Source organism: Leptosomus discolor, chromosome 1 (assembly GCF_034619465.1).
Source record: "Leptosomus discolor isolate bLepDis1 chromosome 1, bLepDis1.hap2, whole genome shotgun sequence".
In the NCBI taxonomy this organism is placed as follows: Eukaryota; Metazoa; Chordata; class Aves; order Leptosomiformes; family Leptosomidae; genus Leptosomus; species Leptosomus discolor.
In genome coordinates, this window is record NC_141391.1 from 202375996 (window position 1) to 202397293 (window position 21298).

The 21298-nt window shown below is 38.8% G+C and overlaps 1 protein-coding gene across 1 annotated transcript in view; it reads right to left on the reverse strand.

Annotated features, from left to right (window-relative positions):
• KIF21A (kinesin family member 21A) overlaps positions 1–21298 on the reverse strand; it is a 91530-nt gene that overhangs the window by 69399 nt on the left and 833 nt on the right. The gene's annotated exons all lie outside the window — the stretch shown is intronic.

Below are 21298 nucleotides of genomic sequence, written 5' to 3' on the forward strand. Positions count from 1 at the left end.
CTTTTAAAAAAGGAGCAAAGAGGAACTCCAGAAGGTGCTAGATCATTTCAGTTTTTATTTTGAGCAGTAGCTTTAGTCTTTTAGAAAACACTATGTACACTTTCAGTTTACTAGTTTGCTTACACTGCACTTCTGGAGATCACCCCACAGTCAGTAGAACAGCAGAGGTATCCCCAAATACCCGATTCAGGCATGAAGGGCAGATCCCTTCCCCAGGTGGTCTGGGAAGCCTAACATCTCCAAAAGGCCTGTCAGAAACCAAAGAAATGCCTGCAGAACCAACATAGGAAATGAAATGCAAGAACAAGGGAAATATGTAACCCAAAAATTTACAAGGAAGCTGAGCCATCTGTGGCTCTAGGTTTCGATGAATTCTCCATGTCACCAAAACTGTAGTTTCCCAGAGGGTTCAACCAGCTAGAAGCCTGCAATTTAATGGCTGTGTTCTGGGTATATTTATGTACCAAGCCAAATATCCAAAAACGAAATCAAGGACAGAAGGACTGCCTTAAACTGCATGTTAAATCTGGCCTCTCTCACATGACTGCACTTGCTTCTTGTAAGTTTAAGGTTTCTATTGAAAAATATATTTTAGCTTTTGTGACTGATAATTTCATGTATAGAAGTATGAAACACCATCTTAATTTCACTGGTGGTGTTTCACATCAATCACTAGCACTGATAATACCAAAGACTAGTAAAGACTACTATTATGAAAAATCTATGGTAATAGCATCTGACAGTCACACCGCTTAAAGAATGTAGAGGTCACAAATTCAAAAGGCAAGAGGAAAGCAAGGGGGTTTGGTGTGTCCCCAGAAGTGCCTACAACTACTGCACTCATGGATACAAAGAGGCCAATTAAGGCAATCAGGCGTATCCTTCTGTGGATAAGGATTCATGAAGAAAGTAATTCTATATAAAAAAGAAAGAGCATGGCACCCTATTTTCTTTCGCAAGTTACGGTGGTTTTTCCCTCCAGAATTTAGCTTTAAGATGTAAGTTAGCAGCTCTCATCATTCCTGCTCTGGAGCACATAGCTGTAAGGAGTGGCTGAGTCACACTGCTGGTAAAGCTTACCAGAACCTTGTATTAATTATGTAATTAGGACAGTATCAGGAAAAGGAATGCACTTTCTGTAGTATCTTTCTGCTACATGACTGAATGCTTACCAGAGATTAAATCTGCTAAACAAATGTCATTATATGTAACTTAAGATGAAAAAACTTAATCAAAGAGAGTTTAAGGAAAGCTTGTTGAAGAGTGCACAGCCCAGCAGCCTAGTAATGAGTCATGATAACAAGTGCTGCCAGCATTTCAGAGCCACTTTGTTTCCAGAAATTTTAGAGTGCAAGAATTCAACTGAGATACAACAGTACTGTCAAAAGTATTGTAGTGAATATAGGCTATCCAACACACACCCCCCCACACACAAATACTGCAGTCACTGGTGCTTTACCAAACTACAGAATAACATTTACTTAGGTGTAAAAACCCCACAATTCGAGTACCTGTAAACCTGACCTCAGTCACATTTACAGTTCAGGGATTTTGAGGTAATTCATTGTAAGACAAGACCAAATCAGCCTGACATCCAAACACACTAAGTGTAGAAAAAGTACACCACTCAACGCAAATGTGGATGGTGCCACCTGTTTATAAAGCACACTTGTAACTACTGTATAATTACCAGAGTCAAACTTTACTAAAAACCACTGTTTTGTGAGACAGCTGGTTTCAAAAAAACATTGCCCACAGCATCACAGTACATCAATACATGAACTAATAATGCCCACACAGTATTTTCAGTTAAAGACACAGAATCGGCAATGGCTTTATGGTTCAAAAGCTGAATGAATACTCCTACTTGCAGAGCAACGACACTATTTCTGTACACACCCCCCAAAAATAATCTTTTTACCTGTAAACTCAAAGGAATAACTTTAAAAGAAAATTATTTAATGCAATTAAGATAAATATATTAAGAATAAGTACATACATTCAGGAACTTCCTCACATTCCAAGTTACCAGCACCTTTAGGGAAATCAAGAACAAATGCCACAAGTATATTTAGAAATAAGAAAACAAATCAATGTTTATTCACTAGAGAAAAATACTTTTTTTAAAATATGAGAGAAAACAAAATCGATGTAATGGAAGATTATCCAGACGACCAAACAACTGTCAGTCATGACAATGCTAGGCTTCAGCCAATTTCTTCCTCGTAAAAGTTGAATGTATGTCTGTTGAAGAAGTCCACTATGTCTTCAAAAGAGCCTGATTTTAAAAAAAGAGGTAGTTATTTTTAAACAAGGTTCAAATATGTCTGCAGCAAAGGAGAACTCTTAATTATTGCCTCCTTTACCCAGATTTCCCATCCCTTTTCACAAACACCCAGCACCCACCTAGCCATATACATACACTTACTCTCCCAGCCCTTAGAGCTATAGTCCAGAAATCACTAGACATTCATTCCAAGAGTACTGTAGCTCTGAAAATTGTTTTCATTTCTTTCACCTTCACACAGAGAATTTGTCTTCCCAGTTCTATATTCCCAAGCCTAGGGCAGCCGGTTGCTTCACACTTAGAAGCCACAGGTCCAAGAATTACATTTCACCAACTTCATTTAACTCAAAAAACCCACAAAGTTACCAACATACTTAATATAGCTACAGCTACAAGCCACTTCCCAAGTTAAATAATACAATAAAAGGAGGATCAAGTCAATTAAAAGAAAACTACAAGTTGTCATTAATCATTACTGAAATGACTCCTTAGCTAATGCTACTAAAATAACAACCAGAAGACACTTCACAATGGGACAAGACAGCTAAAAAACAACATTTCAATAATCTGCTCTGAATAGTGCCTTCACTCCATCAATTTTCAGCGCAACATTCTTGGAACAAAAACCACTGTATGACTTTCCTGCCACTCCTTGTGGGGGAAAAAAAAAAAAGCATGTTGTATCCATAACACCCGATCCACCAAGTTCCAAAGCAAACTGCAGAAAATTTCTTCATATTTATTGTTGACTGTTTCTAATGAACAGAAGTTGCTCTGTTTCAAAACAGAAGGTAGACTGTTCAAGCAGTGACTGAAACCTCTGAGCTGGTAAATCCTAACTGCAGTAGGGGAAAATAACCCTCCTGCTTTATTTAGTACTATCTGGTTTAAAACTTGCAAAACAGAAAGGAACAATACTATCCATCTTCTTCTGTCTTTCTGGGTCAGCTACACGTTGTCATGTCTGAATATCAATCCCCAGTTTTAATTCTTTGCTTCATGTCTATGCATCCTATTTGCAAGGCTGCAAAAACATCCACTTCAGCAGCAATGGCATCAAAAATTAGAGATTAATTCTTCCATCCTTTCTAACAGCACTGTATTCAGCTGCCCTGTGAAGACTTGACCACCTCACTGCTCTTTGTAGGCTTCAGACGACGCTTTAAAAGAAGGCCTCTAAAAAGTTATTTAAAACTCAGGGCAATTCAGGAAAATATGCTAGAAATTCAGTAGGTAGCATTTTTCTGCACTGAGTCATGCTCCAAATTGATTGCCCAATATGATGCTGGATCCTCGTTTGTTGCAAGCAAACATTTCAGGCAAATATAAACTGACAGTCCTCAAACTTCCCCCACCCCACCTTCCCATCCTCCAATCCCCCAACAGCGGAGATGTTTGCTAGCCTCTTGCTACCCATTCTAACAACACTCCCCATGAAGTTTCCACCAGGTGCAAAACTTGGATCAACTACAGACCATAATCTTTTGTTCTGTTAACTGCAGGCAGGAGAGGGGACAAGAGAGGAAAAAAAAAAAGCAGCAAATATTTTTGTAAATGAGAGAATATTTGGCATTTATATGGAAATACCAATGAAACCTGAAATAATTGGAGCTTAAATTACAAGAGAAGTGAAAAGAAAGGGATTGGTCACAGCTGACTAGTAAAACAAGTCTGCAGCTGGTACTGCCGTGAAGACCATCAGGGCCTTGCTCAACATCATCTGTGCAAAAAATCCACTGAAACATGGAACTTCACAGGAAAGCCAGTTCCCACACACAAATCCACATCCCAAGGCTAGCAGGAGGAGAGCTCTCCACTGGAACAACATCTGCACCAAGGGCCGAGCTGCCACCATTTCACATCCTCAGCCTTTTCTCCAGTCTGAGGGAAGTAAGCAATGCAGAAGGACTTGCAAGACAATATATACATGGGGCTACATAAGTGCAGGGTAGTAGCTTCTCACAGACAAATCCAGTTCTCTTCATTTATACACCTTCAGTTCTCACAGAAGAAAACACTTGTAGCACACACTCAGACGTATTACCCTGAAGAAAGGCAAGAAACTATCATGATCAAAAGCTTTTTTTAATAAAACAGTTCTGGCAGAAAATTGGGAATTTGATCAAAATGAAGACCTGTGTCTAAACATGGATACTGCACAGAAAATAACTTTCTAGCTGATAAACCAGAAACTTTAAATATTTTCATATTTTACTAAATATATGAACAATTAGGCTATTTCAACTTCTTATTTTTTTGATTTAGGTAAAGATAACTACATCAGGGAAAAAGCTCCAGCCTCTGTGTCTTCTCCCACATTGCCCAGGGTATTAAATTTCCTCACTGCCAGTAGAGAAGAACATCCTCTGTGTAAAGATGCAGAAACATATTACAGAATGTCTTAAATCAAAGAAAACATTTTATAACTGATCAACTGATGCTTATCATCTGACTAAAGTTAAAGATGTGATGTTTCAATATTACTTTTGCTAGTTCTCCATTAACAGTTAAGACTATCCAAATAACTTATTGACTATAATATCCAACATGTCACTGGAGATTTTAACCTAACAGAAAATCAAAGTGTGTGCTCTGCTACCTCATCAGGAAAGTATGGGCTAATAACATATTCTTGACTTTTGATAACATATAAAATAGAAAAAGCTGTCTGATTTTCTAACTTCCACGCCAGGCAGGTAGAAAGCCCTTGTTGGCCAGGCTAAGCAAATTCAGTGTGGAAACCATTATGGAAATACAATAATTCTCCTGGTTTAATTGCCACTAGCATGCAGACCTCACTGCACTAGCAAGCCTACAGTTTGGAATACCACTAATAAAAGTAATACTGGTAATACCATTTCACCAAAATTTTAGCTCCAGGACAGAGCACATCCATGAAGTAAGCGCACACTGGTAATGCATCACAATGTAAACTGACAGGTTCACAAGTCAACTACATAGTTAACTCATGACATACATGTAGCCACGAAATAGCTAATTCTTTCTAGATTTTATTCCTAGTGTGTATCAACCAACATCTATGCTGGCATAACAGCAAGGCTAAGTACTTTCTGCTTCACATTCAAGCTCTAGGCTTAATTTCTCATTAGGGCTCAGGTTCCCTGATTAGATTACAAATCCAACCACAACTCCAACACTACTAATGCAAAGTCACTTTAAAAAAAACCAAACCAAACCAAACAAAAAAACCCACAAAACAGAAAACCCACACAGCAAGGTAGCTCACAAAAATTAAAAGCAGTTCTCTCAATTTTACTTTACAGGCATGGGAGGCTCTGCCTTCATTTGTGGAACAATCCTCCCCTTCTGGGCACAGCTGCTAGCCTGGGCACTGCTCTGCCAGCCTCCCTCAGCTCCAGCGCGCAAAAGCAGCAACACCTGATCCTGGGATCATTTCTGTTCGCTGAATGCTCGGCTGCAGCTCCTTGGGGACAGAAAGAAAAATCTGTCCTGACAAGCTTCTTCAGAGTCAAAACCCATGTCTTTGTCTTGGCTGAATTAAATCAGCTCCTCTTCGCACATAATACTTCTAAATCGGGCGTTTCCCAGCTGCTCTCAGAAATCATCAATGCAAATTGCGTGTGGTTTGTCTGCGTTAGAGTTCATAGGTCCTCATGCACTGGAGGTAGCAAAGATGCTTTCAAAACAAGTATTCTTATATAAAATAAACTGTTTCAAATTGCTTAGAAATTTAAGCTTACAGTAACTGTTTACATATCAGGCCTACAGTAAAACCAACAGAGATGGCTACGGTCCCTGCCACAAAACTTGTGACCAAACATCTCATTCCTCTTAGCACTTAACATCAGACAAGATAAGAATTCCTTTGGCTTAAATGAGACCTAACAGGACAGTGCACAGAGGTGCACACAAGGTTTTCCAGGATCAATACCTAAGCTAAGAAGAAACTTTGCTGGGAAATGGAGAGCTATGGGTTCACACAAATAATGCAGTAATGGCACACTGGTAGTGCCTGAAAGCCAGGGAGGGTCTTACACTAAGGCTTATCTAAAGCTTTTATAAAGGGCCATACAGCTATTAAAAGCTACAGACAGATATATCTACATATTAATCCATAACTTTAAAGCTATTTCAGACCGTTTCCTCACCAACACCAAGAAGTCAGAAGACCGGCTGTTAACACAAGCTACAAACTCTGCATCGCCAACTGCTGTGAATCAGGCAGCTGCTTCCCACACCTATATACACACACACGACTTTCACTCCATGGCTGCACTCAGCTTCAACAATACACTACCGCTGCTTTCACAGTAAACCTCAAAAAAAAAAAAGGGGGGGGCAGGGGGCAAAAAAAACCCAACATACCACAATAACCATGTTTCCACTTAAAATTATTTCATCAGCACTACAAACAACATTTGGGGGATGGGAAGAGGAGGTAGGGGGCTTTATTTCAGCATATGCTAAGGTAACAGATATTTAGAAAGAGAAGTTGAATATTTAGACAGAATTTCTTAAGCTAACTGATGTTCTACACAAATTGCCCAGAAACAAGTTGCCCAGAAGTATTAAGCAAGGTCTTAAAAGGGTGTTAGTAGATCATTTATTTTTTCCAGAATTTCCATTTGTCTCTAAAACAGGTATTTATAATTCTTCCACGACAGTCTTACAATTTCAGTGTCAAAGCTAAAGAGAAAAAAAAAAAAGTCTCTGCACTGTTTTAAATTTTGATTTTTGCTAACTCATGCTACACAAAATTTAGTTGTATGATTTAACCAATTTCACAACTGAATCTGAAGAAATGCTAAAGCACGGAACGGCGATAGTAACAAAGACTCTTTCAGTTCTTAAATTTTTTTTTTTTTTTTTGTAGATAGTATCACCTGAAGATCCTCCCAGAAGTTTGTTTTCTCCCTGGTTTCAACTGTAGACTTTGCTTGCCCATGGCTTATCACTTGACTTTTGTTTACACAGAAATACAGAACTCTGTCATCAAATGAAGTGCAACTGCAAAACAGCCCTTACATAAGCCTGATCACATGAATAATTAGTAGGGCCCATAGGAAACTACAAATAGCTTATTTCCCAACTATACTTACCAGAGTTAACCATTTCTAGACCACTGAATTGAGAACCAGGGGCTGAAGAATGGGAACAAGACAAACTGAAACTATAACTGAGCGACAGATTCAGGACAGGGAGCAGGATTACCTGGAACTAATGAAAGGAGAGGATTTCTCTGCCTCTTGAAGTTTGAGGTCAGGACTGCTTGCACTTCACATACAATCATGTTTTTAACTAAACACATAATTGGATTCTCAATCAAATCCAGTTGACTGGTGTTACACAATATGTCAGATAATCTTATCAGTGTCAGAATGGATCAAAAATGTACACAATCTCTTGTGTCTTTTCTATACTACCCATCATCACCCTAATCTAGAGGCACCACAAACAGTTTTCAGTTCAGAGTAACAAGACTTCAGTCTTGTCTCCCCAGGCAGCCACTGCAAAGCAGCACACTTAGGTTGTTGACCTCTAATCTACAGCAGCAGTGTTGGCAGAAGGGGCTCGCAAAGGCAGCAAAAATGGAGCAACACAAAGTCTCAGCAGCTGGAAAACAGTACAGCAGTGACACTCCACCTAAAACTTGCCGTCACAGCAGGAACTCCTAGGCTTAGTACCTCTAGTAATTCTTGCTGGCACCATGGCTTTTTTTAAAAACAATAAAATCTGATAATTTTAAGTCCTTTGTCACCTATCTTAGCTAACAATTTAAACCAAACAAACTAGACGAGGACTCAAACAAGTGAGAAAAACGTGACCAAAAAAAAAATTTTTCCTTTTTAAAAAGCAAAACCCTACACCCCACGTAAGAGAGGTCCTTGTGTAATCTGTAGCTCTCCTGTGACTTTTGCATCAGTCACAAGCACACCAAACTGAACAAGCCCAGCACGTAATGGCACATAATAAAGATATCCAGAAATATTTGCAGATTAGAAGAAAGGAAAAATTCTCTGTCTGTCCTTGAACCTTTTGGAATTCACAATAAAACTGGAAAGTACCTAGCTCTACACCCTCTTGTCATTCCTACCTAGCTGTGGAGGAAGAAAGGAGAGCTTTGAAACTCCATTTCCTTTGGAAAACCAAAAATTTTCAGCAATTTCCAAAGTAACTGAAGATACCTCCTACCTTTGTGCGCCAATTGTACCTAGATCAATGAGCAACAGGAATCTCCCCAACACATTAAATACTGAACGAATACTCAGAAGATGGGATCACTGATACTCCAACACCAGAGCTGACCACAGATGTCCAAGACTTTGTAGCTTAACTCTGTACTGAGAAGAAAAAAACGAAACAAAAAAAAACCCACACACACCTAAAACAAGTCACACAGATTATTTAATTATTTCCAACTTCGGAAGTGAGATGGCCAGTGTTCCCTAACCAGGCACTTGCTCAAACTGGCAGAAGCGAGGACATTGGTGTATAGAGAGTATATGGCATCACCCACCCTAACAGGCAGTAGTATACCCAGGGAATTCCCAGTATCGGTAGTGGCTGCAGCAGAGAGAGATCCCTTAAACACCAAAATCTCTTTCAGCTATTTCTCCCAGCAGTACCTTATAAGTTACCCACCCAGTATCACTTTACATCAACCAACACTAGTGTTCACATATTAGTATATCCATATCTTTGCTTTAGCCTAGCAGTTTTCCTTCTAGTGTTTCCCTCATCTACTTTTAAGATCTCCAGAGGTAGAGTTTTCACCCTCAGAAGACAAACAGATAAGGAAAATAACCCTCAATAATCTAATTTATATATTGCACTGTAAAAGTAAAGCGACTTGGAGAGAACAGGTCTTTCAACGTGCTGAACACATTAATACCCGAAACTGAGTTACAACAGAATTTAAAATCACATTTTAAACACTGATTTTGAATATTTGAATGCCACCCCCAGATCTATTCTGAAGTATCTGGTATTCAGAAGCTGGAGGCAGATCTTGCAGAAACGTGAGAAAACTAAATGGCCAATGCATTATTAGCTGACAAGAAAGAATCAAATCAAAACCCCTACACCCTACAGAAAACAGCAAGAGTGACTCAAGAAAAATAAGTTTACAAATTTAGTACTTGAAATAGTTACTATCACTAAAGCACTTAATGCAGCAATAGACTAAATTCAAGTGGTAGTACTGTTGCTATTTTGAACAGAAAGTGGGCAAACAGTCAGGATCCTACAGTTTATTTTTTATTATCAGAATGGAAAAAAAAACCCCACACCCACAAAATGCCACTTCATGTAACTTCTGAGCAAAGGAGAGGACCTCTCACACACATTGCTGTGCTGGAGTGACCATCTTCCTCTATAAAAACGAGGCAGCAAAACAGGAGAGCAATTTTCACTGAAACAGTACAGTACATTACAAGCGTTCTGCTCCACTGGATGTTCCTTGCTTACACATATAGCCTTGCATCAAAGAAGTTTAATCTTAAAATGAAAAATGCATGTATAAATTAGACTACACATATAAAAAAAAAAAAGCAGTCGTCCACATAGACTACGATTAGTCAGATTTCCTTGACATATCTGATAAAACTTGGAAGTCTGTGGCATTTCCTAGCTGCAATCTGAGAAATCAAAAGTATGTATCTTCAAGAGATGCAGATGTCATGAGCTCCAAACCACTTTCCTCAGTCTACCAACATATTCCTGTTTTAAACAGATTGAACTTCAACCAGACAACTCCTAACACAGATACTAGGCAGACATCCAACAACACAAACCAAGCTGAATGTTAACTTCGCCCAGTGCTCTACACACATTATATGAACACACAAACAAGAAGTAAATCAAATTTAAAAATCCATTTTTCATAGACAAGACAAAAACTAATAATGCAGAAGTTATAATTAATTTCCAAAGAGTCATCGGAAGCTGTTCCAAGATAAGCAACTGATGCTTTGGGTTGTATTCACAAGATTATCACATGCTTCATGTGTTAAACCACCATTACATGTATTTCCTCCTGACTTAGAGAAGATGCCAGAAGAACTGAAAGAATGAAACATGAACTGTCACAGCGAGGGACAGGGAAACAGGCATGATTATTCTATGAGATGGCTGAGGAGAGCATGGACATCTGAAAAGCAAAGAAACGTTCAACTGATGGAAGTTAATTATTCTCACTAGTCAACTTGACAAAAAGAGTGAGTGAGCTTAAACTGTGGCAGAGGAGCAGGAGGAAGGTGACTGCCACACATTCCTGCTGGGAGAAGAGGAAAGCAGACTTATCTCTAACTGAATCACACTCCAAATGCCTTCACAGCAGCAATATCACATCTACCATGAAATAGTCTTCAAGACAGGTAGGGGAGGGTTGAATGAGGGGAAGGAATAGACTTTTGAACAGAAAGAATATAGAAACCACGCGAATAAACAGAAGCCTCCAGCACTTCATGCTGTGTATGCTTACAACAATTTACCTTCTAACAGCAGCCGTAATACTAGCACCACTGGATGTCTGTCAGTCCCCCAAGAATCCGCTCTATCATATTCATCTGCAGAAGAGCCTTGCTGAAGCTGTCCCCCATCTCTCACCCTTTCCAACAGATCACAGGCACAGAGCTCTTCAGTATCTTCCTGGCTTTTAGGCCTTGCCTGTTCTCTTCCAATACAGAAGATTACCAAGACAACAGACCCAAGCTCCTTACTGAGCTTCACATCGAGAGGACAAGAGGCAGTGATCATAAACCAAAGCAAGAGACTTCACAATTTGGCATAAGGAAAAAAATTTGCCCATTAGGACAGTCAAGTATTGGTTGCCCTGAGGAACCTCCATCCTTTTTCCAAGACTTAACTTGACAGAGACTTGAGCAACCTCACCTGAATTTAGTTTTGACCCTGCTTTGAGTGGGAGGCTGGATCAGATGACCTCCTGAGGTCCCTTCAAACTTGAATTAGTCCAAATCTGTAAGGATTTATTGTTCATGTGGACATTGTCACACCCCTGTAAACATATTCTGACCTCTGAATGGGATCATTCAACTGTGCTGAATTCAGGTCCTGGCTCTTGACATGAAGCTTCACAGAATTACAGACAAGTGGGATGGAAAACAGCTGGAAAGGTCATATAGTTTATTCCCCACTCTACCTTTCTGGACCAAGGTAGTATGAACTATATCCAAAACGTTGCCAGCAGTTACCAGCTTGAATTGTTTTTAAAAAGTCTCCTATCTGGGAAATTCATCATCTCAACAGACAAATCGTTCCAGGACATCCCTCCTTGCAACAGAAATGTATTTTCTTCCTATCTTTTACTTTTCTTACTGTAGTTTAAGCATATTACCTTTTATCTACTTCACCTTGAACATGATGAGCAATTTATTCCCTTCCACTTTGTATTTGACTCTAGGTATTTCAAGACCTGTCTCTTCACAATTTTCACTCCTCATATCTCACACTATGGACTGGTCATGTTTTTTAGACAGTCATTTCCCTTCTCTTTTCAACTCCTCTCAGTCCACATTTTCTTGAACTGCAGCACCCAAAACCTAATACTAGACATCAGCAAAGACATTAGCAGTACTGAACAAAGGGTATGGATTACTTTGCACATTACATCAAAACTCCAGCTTCTACACACTAATTTTCTTCTTTTGCCATAACACAACACTGTTGTTTCGTGCTTAATTTTTTACACGCTATTCATAATCTCTTGAATTCTTGCCTACAGTAGCAGAAGAGCATGCACTGGCCCTTTATTTTCAGTCAAGCATCATCCAAGATGTAGGCCAACGCTATTTTATGCAAGTCCCCTCTTCCCAAAGAAACATTTCAGCATTCAGCAGTCATGAGAGCTAAAAATCAACAAAAGCATTGGCTTGGCATGGGCCAGCCCTGCTTTTAGGACTGCAAGTACAGAACAAAGGACTCTCATCTGAAGCTCTCAGCTGTACATTTCTTCATCTTTGGGACCTACCAAGGCTTTACTTGTCGACATTTAGAGAACAACGAAAAGCCCATCTGTTCCTCAAAAGCTTTGCTAACAATGATAATGAAACATATCTACAGCTACACTTTAAAATGCAGAGCCAAGACAGTGGGTTGACTAGATAGATGACCAGCCGATGTAGATCACTTTGGGGGCTGTGTGGGGAAGAAAAAGAAAGAAAAGACACCCACAAAACAAACAAACAAAACCAAAACAAACACAAAAACAACCAATCAACCAAAACCTTAGTCTGAAGCTTTTGGGAGTACAAAAAAAAAAAAAAACCAAAAAAAAAAAAAGAGAGAGATGTTTAATTATAGTGATGTTTAATTGTCAAATAGTTTACCTGTCAATACCAGTTCAGCCCTATCTCACTCCTCATTTTCAGAGCTCGCTAAACACCAATCCACTTTTGCTTAACTCAAAGGTCTGCTAGTGAAGATCAAAATGGCAATTTTATTGTTCATGAGTGATGGGCTGACTGATTAGATTAGACAGAGGCGTAAGCCATGCTCTAAGTGATACAGATTGAACAGGTGGCCTTCTCTCTGACCTACTACACCTCTTTTCTATCATGTCTAGAAAAGATATTTGCTCCCCCTTAACCCAACATGAACATATTTTTCTGGTCTTTAGTGTGTTTCAGGCAGTTTGCTCATAAAACAAATCAACCTTTCCCTAATATACCAGTTATTCACAAGACAATATAATTGTAACTAGAAAAAGAAAATACAGGAGACGTTTAGATTATATCAGTCTCCCTAGTCTGCAAAGTAATTTGTATAGATAAGACTTCTTAAAAAAGACATTCAAAAGCATCATATTACAGAGCCAGAGCCTAAAAATAATGATTTCTTCTGTACTTAAAATTAAAGGCTAGACTTCAAAAGGAATGCATTTGAGACCAGGGAGTGAAATAAACCTTACCTGGACAACTTATGTAGAGTGACAACTGAAGCGATGTATGGTTTGCTTAGCAGGTGGAAAAAATGAGTAGTCAGCTATTTCCTACAGATCAAAGTGTCTGGTACAGGCATAATTTTTCTTCCTCTTCACACAGAATCAAACGGTGGGGAAGGGAGAAACAAAGCCACGTATATGCTTTAGCAAAACAGAATTTTTGATTGTAACACTTTTCATAGAAGGTAATTACTAACTCCGGTGTTCTAGTAGGAGCTGCTTTTCTCATGGTACTACATAATGTATTATTTATATCACATCATAAGTGTTTACTATACATTGAAGCTACATCTTTGGCCCAAGAAGCTTATGACATAATTCTGAGATGACAGTACACAAAGTGCCAGTGGAGCATGGTGAGGGGAAAGCAGGAAAACAACATTAAAGAAGACAAAAGACTCTCTACCTACACTCATAGCTTTCTGATATTCTCATAAGGGTGGACATGGGGCCATAAAGATTCTATCCTCGGACAGAATGAAGCACAAACTAAGACAGAGGCACTGCTGCAGTTGGTATGTATATTTAATCAATACTATTGAGTGAGAGATCAGAAACTCCAAGGTCTTGGAATAATGAGCTACTCGGAGTGACAAAAGGTCTCAGGACTCATCTCCCAGTTAGTCCCACGCTAAAGGGAAGAAACGTCCAACAAAATGAATGCTAAGAATTACCAGCTTTGAAAAACAAATTAATTTAATAAGTAACTTCTTCATTTTCAGTATTTTGAGTAAGTTATATAAACAGACATCTTAAGTCAGTTTACCTCCCCATCACTTTATTCCAAGAAGACGCAGTTTCACAAGCAACGTGGTATCAAATACTTCAAAGAAAGTGGCTTATCTGGGTTCCTACATTCTATACAACACTAATGGTTATACTGTACAGGGGCGTTTCTTAGCAAGCTTGCTAGCAACCCCAGAATTATGCAAGCCTATAATTCATTATTTGCAATATATTTCTGCAGGATACTCTTTCTTTTGTGTTTTAAACTGTTACTGATGACTTGCATAACCTTTTAATCAACACTGCTAACAAATCACACACTTTCATATAGTCTGACATTAACGTTCCACAGCTATATAGCTTTTCAGCTTAAGATGCCCCCTTAACTTTGTTTTAGCAGTATTAAGCAAAAGATAACTAATATGGTGAGAAATAGGAGGGGAAAAAGAATAGCCAATGAAAATAATGAAAAAATACACAGGCTTAAACAAAGACAATAACCATGTGGTTAGAGCACTGATCCAAGATGTGGAAGACCTTTGTTCAAGACCCCAAATGAGGTTAGACCAAGTAAACAGAGAAGCCTATTTGATCAAACTCTTTCATTAGCAAAAGAAACGAGGGCAGAAAAGATAAAGTGTTAGACTTTGAGATATCTCACGAAAGAGAAACATTTTCTGTCCAGTCTATCAGCTATAACCTTCCATGTGTTCAGCTGTGGTAGTTGAACCGTCATGCTCTAGCATGCTACAGTCCTTTAACTCTTACCCACCTTGAGAATCATGTTTTATTCACACTTTTAAAGGACCAATTATGTTGAACATAAATGAAAAGATAAGTGTCCTTCAAAGCTACAGTATACAAGAAAAAGCATTTCAAGAAACCTGGAGTATTTAAGAGTTAAGATTTAATGTGGTTTTTCCATACTCAAATGTCCTGTGAAGAGTTAGGTATTTGCTGACCAACTGAACTACGCAGAATTCCTGTAACAGCATGAATGCAAGAACCTCCAGCGAGACACAAAAATTACTTCGACAACAAGTTCCTTTAATGCATTTTTAAATCCAACAATGGAAATGCACTATTCAACTTGAATGTATATAAATTGCTCTGTATAGAAGAACAATAATATGGTAACTTTTTACTGAGATTTTGTTTCTCTCCGTTTTGTGTTGAAACTCCACAGTAAACAGGCTCAAGGGATAGGTCTTTCATTTTTATTAGGTAGACCTAAAGACCTAAAGATGCTTAAAGGGTGCATTGGCCCAAACAGCAAGCCTAGCATTTGTCAGCTGATTAAAAAAAAAAAAAAGTTCTTTAAACAAAAATTAAGTACTCCAGCAGTGCCCAACTTTACCAAATCTGTCTAGGATACTAACAAAAATAAAGGACCAGATGGCACCCCCTCCTCACACCTTATTTCCACACAGTCTATCCAGGAAATATCATTAGCTCCAAAACAGCAGTTTTTCACATTTTAAAATACACACTGAACAGACCTTCTCTACACATCAAATTCACTGTGATGCTGACCTTAAAATCCTTTCACCATTCTCCATTTGCATCTTGTTGCTATGGGAAACGCATCAAACAAGAGAACATGTTCGAAAAATAAGGCTGCATTTCTCCCTTTAGTCATACTGGAACAGACTTATTTATTCCAGAAAAGTTTCATCAGGGAAAAGTGGAAATAAACATGGAGAACCACAAAAAAGGAGGAAGGACAGGAAGAAAACGAACAAAGATTTAAAACAATTTTAGAGAAGAGAAAGAAAGCACAAGAAAAAGGCACAGCTCATGTAGTTACTCTTGCCGGGCTTGTTCAGATCTGGTTTGATTTCTAATTAAACTTTCTTGTTCACCAGTTCAAATGATACATTTAACTTCTTGCAAGTATTTTACATGGGAATAACATTAGCGCAACAAAAAAAAAATCTCTGCTCCAGCAGTCAACAGATACAGCAGGATACTGAATCTTTTCCTTCAACAGAAAAAAACTCACCTAAAACAGCTTTACTTCCCCAGTAGTAATCAGGCAACAGAACATGAAAGCAAGAATTCCAGCAGCCATCTCCAAGTGGGCAGCAAGGGTGATCTATAAAACGCTTAAAGCAAATAAAAGAGAAAGCAGAAGGAGGGAGCAAGGCTTCCTTGATCCCAAGCACAAGGGCCATTCAACTACTGTAGAAGAATCTACAGAAGTCACGTAGAAAAACTGAAAATGTGAAACCTTGGGTTCAGTAGTAAAGGAATGTCTAGGCCAGCAATATAACCCTAACGCTTCATAGAGCATAAGTAGTAAACAGCACTAAATGGAAATTGCTGACTAACTCGATGGGTTTTCAAAGCAAAGTAAGCTCCCAAGTCTTCTACAAACTTTGAGAAATGCCAAGTTAAAAATACAATACACCCACAAGCATGAACAGATCACTTGTGCACACTACTCATTGCTTTTTCTTCTTCCTAAATTCAAGACATATCCATCTTTTGGCAAGGAATACATGACATCAAGGGAAATGTCCAACTAGGATTTCTTTCCCCTCCATCAAAGGAGTTTGTGTTTACATCACATGAGTGGTGGAAAGGGAAGTCTATTTCCTAGAAAGCAAGATCACAGATTTCAGCCTGCCTGAAGCAATATCAGTTACGGATGATCAAGTCAGAGATGATGAAACCGGAATTAATTCAACAGCAGATGGTGTTGTGCCTTTTTTTTTCAGCTAAAATGTAAAACATATGGATGGGGTAGAGTAAAGTTTCAGCGAAGGACAAGGGAATGTTTGTTTAAGTTAGGGAGCAAAGAGAAACATCAAAACTAACAAAAGATATGCAACATGAGCTTTCCAAAAACAAGATCTCTTTTGTAGCTTTCAATTAACAGACTTTCTCTCCAAAAGCGGTATTTCCCAACACCTAATGTCCCCAAAAAATTACTATTTAATACTATCGAACAATTTGTTTTGTCTTTGGTGAGGCATACTTGCATACTGACAGACTGCTGAAATTCATTAATACAGCTACTTTGAGACCTTTTCCCACAAAAACCGTCACAGCTTCACATGATTACAGATGAGTAATAACATAATCTAATAAAAGGAAAACTCTGGTTCATTTTAGGGAGCCAATGGATAGTACTGTAATCTATTGCTGTTGCTTATTAGTTACAGAATGATTTATAAGAATGCTTAGCACTGCATAGGAAGCATGAAAAGAGTACCTCCATCCTCCAGAGCTTATGATATATACCACAGCATACATGGCCATTCATCTGACATTTGAGGGTCTATTCATGGTAGGAAGTTTAAACACAGCTGTAAGTGTTTGCAGAACAGCAGCCCAAGAAAGAAAATCAATTTCAACAGCCAAAGTGCTTCAAAACACACCTATCAAAAAAGACACGTTCCTTCCACTTAGCTGCTTCTTTCCTAGTGTATTTAACAGTAGTTGGATCTAGCACAGAGAAGAACTTCAGTGTAAAAGCTATTAGAAAAAGAAAAATTATGAAAAAGAGGAATGCAAAAGATGAAAAGGTAGAGGGAGGCACAACAACAACAAACAACAGATTCCATATGGGAGAAAAAGCCACACAGAAATTAGCAAAGGAGAAGAAAAAAATGCAGAAGAGGTCCAACTGGTCACACAGTTCAAGAACTGGGGTATAAGAAGTCATTCAGTGTTCCCATAGCAAACCTTGGCAGTGGAAGGCTAAGGTTACAAGGGATGAACATACCCCATTTACCTTATCAAAAGTTAACACTGTATCCAGATTTCATGCCACAAGCAGCTTGATTAGTTGCAAAAATCTCTGTTCCTTAATTGAATTAGTAATCAATACAATTTTTGAGAGTACTTCATCTCCCTTTTGGACTACCGGAAGCAGAAGCTGGGTAGTTTTCATTCATCAGCTACGTTATTACTCCCATTGTTTTTAGAAAAGTTTCCTAGTAGATCCGTTACGTTTTGCACACATAATTTCCATACTTGGCAAACATCAACATTTCACCTTTGCAAAGCAGTGTCACGATGTATCGCAGACACCCAGCGCAGGTACAAGAAGGAAGCTTTTTAGATGATTCGGGGAAGAGCTGGGTGGCCAGATCCCACAGCCTCTCTACACACACGAGGAGGAACGTAGCCCCACTCCTCCCTTCTTTGCTTGAGGGATGAAACAGAGCAGATGTCAATCACAGCAGACAAAGCGGTAGCAGTGAGGTGCTCTTGCCAAAGTAGGGAACGCGGCACATATACACAAGTGTACAGAAGATGATGAAAAGTGGAAATTTTCACAACTCTGCTCTTTACTGCTCACTGATGTTAAACATATCTGTTGATAAAACACCATCCCCTAACTCCTCTCTCTCCCCTGGTACTTTGCATCCTGCCCATTAACATAGTTTCGGTTGGGCTCCATCTTTCACAATGACAACGAGCCCAATGCCAAAGCTAAAGGAAGCAGGGCTTCGCCAACTGACACTTCGTGTCCTGTTATTGTCCACTCCACCTGAGGTGTCACCCAAGCATGTCTGAGTGACCGTCTTACTTTTCTTGACTACTGGTCAGCTTCCACAGCTATTCATCTTTTCACACTGTTCTTTATTATTTCTTCTTCTGATTTCATACAGCATCTTAAAAGGCAGTGTTACAAATCAACACTAAAGTTTATCATCTGTATGTCTACGGCCTACACTGACTCAGAGTGAATCAAGGCCATCTTCCTCCTTTGGAGGACTAGAATATAGATGTTTACTTCAACATTCTACACTGTTATGTCTTCTCCATAATAGGATCCAATTAACAGACATCCTTCCATGCTTTATCAGATAGTAGTCCCCCATACAAGCCTTCTGGTGAGCTCTAGCCAAACATCACTGCTCTCCACGAGTTCCCTCATGTAGCATGTACCCAAAACCATGAAGGACCAAAGTCCAACTTTCTTGTCTTCTTAGATCATCACTGCTAGGATGTCCTAACATGTGGAGTGAGGATAGGTACTAAATGTTCTCTCTCCTGTTGGAGCTATTTCAATGCCTGTGACACAAGCCCAGGTCTAGTTGGTAAAAGGAAACATAACTCTCACCTAACGGTTATGGGCACCGACTGCAGTGACCCTATCCAGTCCCTGGAGAGCTCATACAATGACTCTCCAAAACATAATACTGACATAGACCACTGCCTGTTGAGGATCTCAACCTTAGGCGAGAACTTCATCTACCCAACATGCTGGATGCCTACAAGCTGTATTTTGGCTGTGGACACCACTAAAGTGGCAACACACACAAGAATTAGGAACTACAATCTACATCCTTTTGTTGACTTGGTCCCAGAAACGGTTGCCTATGTTGTTTATAGCATTTCATATCTTTGTCATCAAAAGTTAGTCTTAATACACTGAAAAGACATTAACAAAACCAAGACAGGAATTTCAAATTTACAAAGAGAATAGCTTTTCACATTTAAAAGAAAAAAAACAGCCATCTGATTAGTAACTATCATGGGGTTCTCAGATTTTATCTGAAAACAGACACTATGTACAGTCACACAGACCAAAGCTCTTTGTTGAAGTTGCACACCATCATCAAAATTTTAAGTCCACAAGTCTTTCAGTGGTGGATAACAATAGAGAAAGAATGTTTTTCTTAATTAGGAATTTAACATTAGTTATGGGATTATCTGCCAAACTACATTCAGCTCTCATGCTTCACTAAACTGGAGTATTTAGCTCATCGCTCACAAACCCATTATTACACTGAAGAAAATGGGGAGCAATTAGCATACAAGATGATAGCTTAAAGGTGGTGCCAATTACAAAGAATGAAATATTTGACTCCTGTTTTATACAACTAAGTGAGATAACAAGGTTCTGAAAAAACAATTTGCTAAACAATTTCAATAATGTCTATTCTACAACCTATGTTTAAAGTTTAAGTAAATTCAGCTTTGCACTAAGTTCAGTGCAAAACGCCTTTGCAGTATCTTACTTCAGCTACGGCTGTTGCAAACTAAAGGCTGGTCCTGCTGTAAAGCAAGCCTTGTTCAGGAAACATACATACAAAACCAAAGACTAATTCATAACAACAGTGGAGATCTTCACTGAACTAAGCTCTAGCTCCCAAAAAGAACTGAAGAACAAAACCCACAAGGAAACAGAATGTAATATTCATAATGCAGGGTACAGCATGGCGCTGATACAGTGAGTTGCAAGACCAGTTGAATTACAGGACTGTGCAAAACACACAACCAGAAATAATAGAAAACCATCTACAAAGAGCTGCTGGTGGAAAAAAAAAAAAAAAAGTAATTGTGCATGCTTTTGTTCATGATTGCTAAGCAGAGGGGGAGAAATTTTGTACATGAATAGTTAATCTGCCAAAAGGAAGAAAGCAGACAGGAGGAAAGATGCAATTCTTCATTACTAGTAACTGCACTTAGACATAAGACATTAATTAGACAATTATAGTACAGAAATATGCCTTGTAACATTAGGGATTTGTTTTCAAGAGCTACAGCTGGGTGATTTTAATTCACTTTTACAAATTCTTTGCCATATATTATTTCTAATCTATTCATGACACACCTATAGCTATAAATGTATTTGCACCCGTAGGTTTTTTTTAATTCCTAGCTGCTACTAACCTCTGTATTTGTAAATGAACTCCTATATCACTGTGGTTTTTGGCTCAAAACATATTTAATATTTTCTTCAAATGACAGAGCCATCTGCAAACCTGTAACACGCCCTATTTTTAGGATCACACCTATCTCTTGTTTTCCTTTTTAAAAATACAGCCTAATTATGCTTTGGAATAATACCTCCCTGTACTTCATGTGAAAAAATACTTTAACAGATAACACCACTCACAAAAGCATCTCTCCCCATAGAAAAATACTACTGCAATCAGCAAGCAGCCTTTAATGAACAACTGCAGCATACACCCCATGTTATCATGCAGGGGCGGTGTTTCTCTGTTTACTGAAAATGTTATTGAACTGTTCCCCCCCACACGCTTATACCAACAGCAGCGTGCAGTAACGGCGCTTATTCCTACACCCTTCAGAGAGAAAAAAACATCCACCCTCTTTGTCTTCCTGTGCAACCCTTGCATTCCCTGCGAAAGTGAGATGTATGTAGCGGTTCCAAGGACCCGCTGGTAGGAGCAGACCTGCCCCCAAAGTCTGATTTCTTGTGGCATAATACTCCAAGTGCGTCAGCATATACTATAAAGAAACTTCTTTAAAGGAAAGAAATAAGTCATCATTCAGTACCACAATTAAAACCTAAATATTGGCATACATATACGTAAGTAGACATATATATACGCATATATGTATTTTTCCTCGTGCTT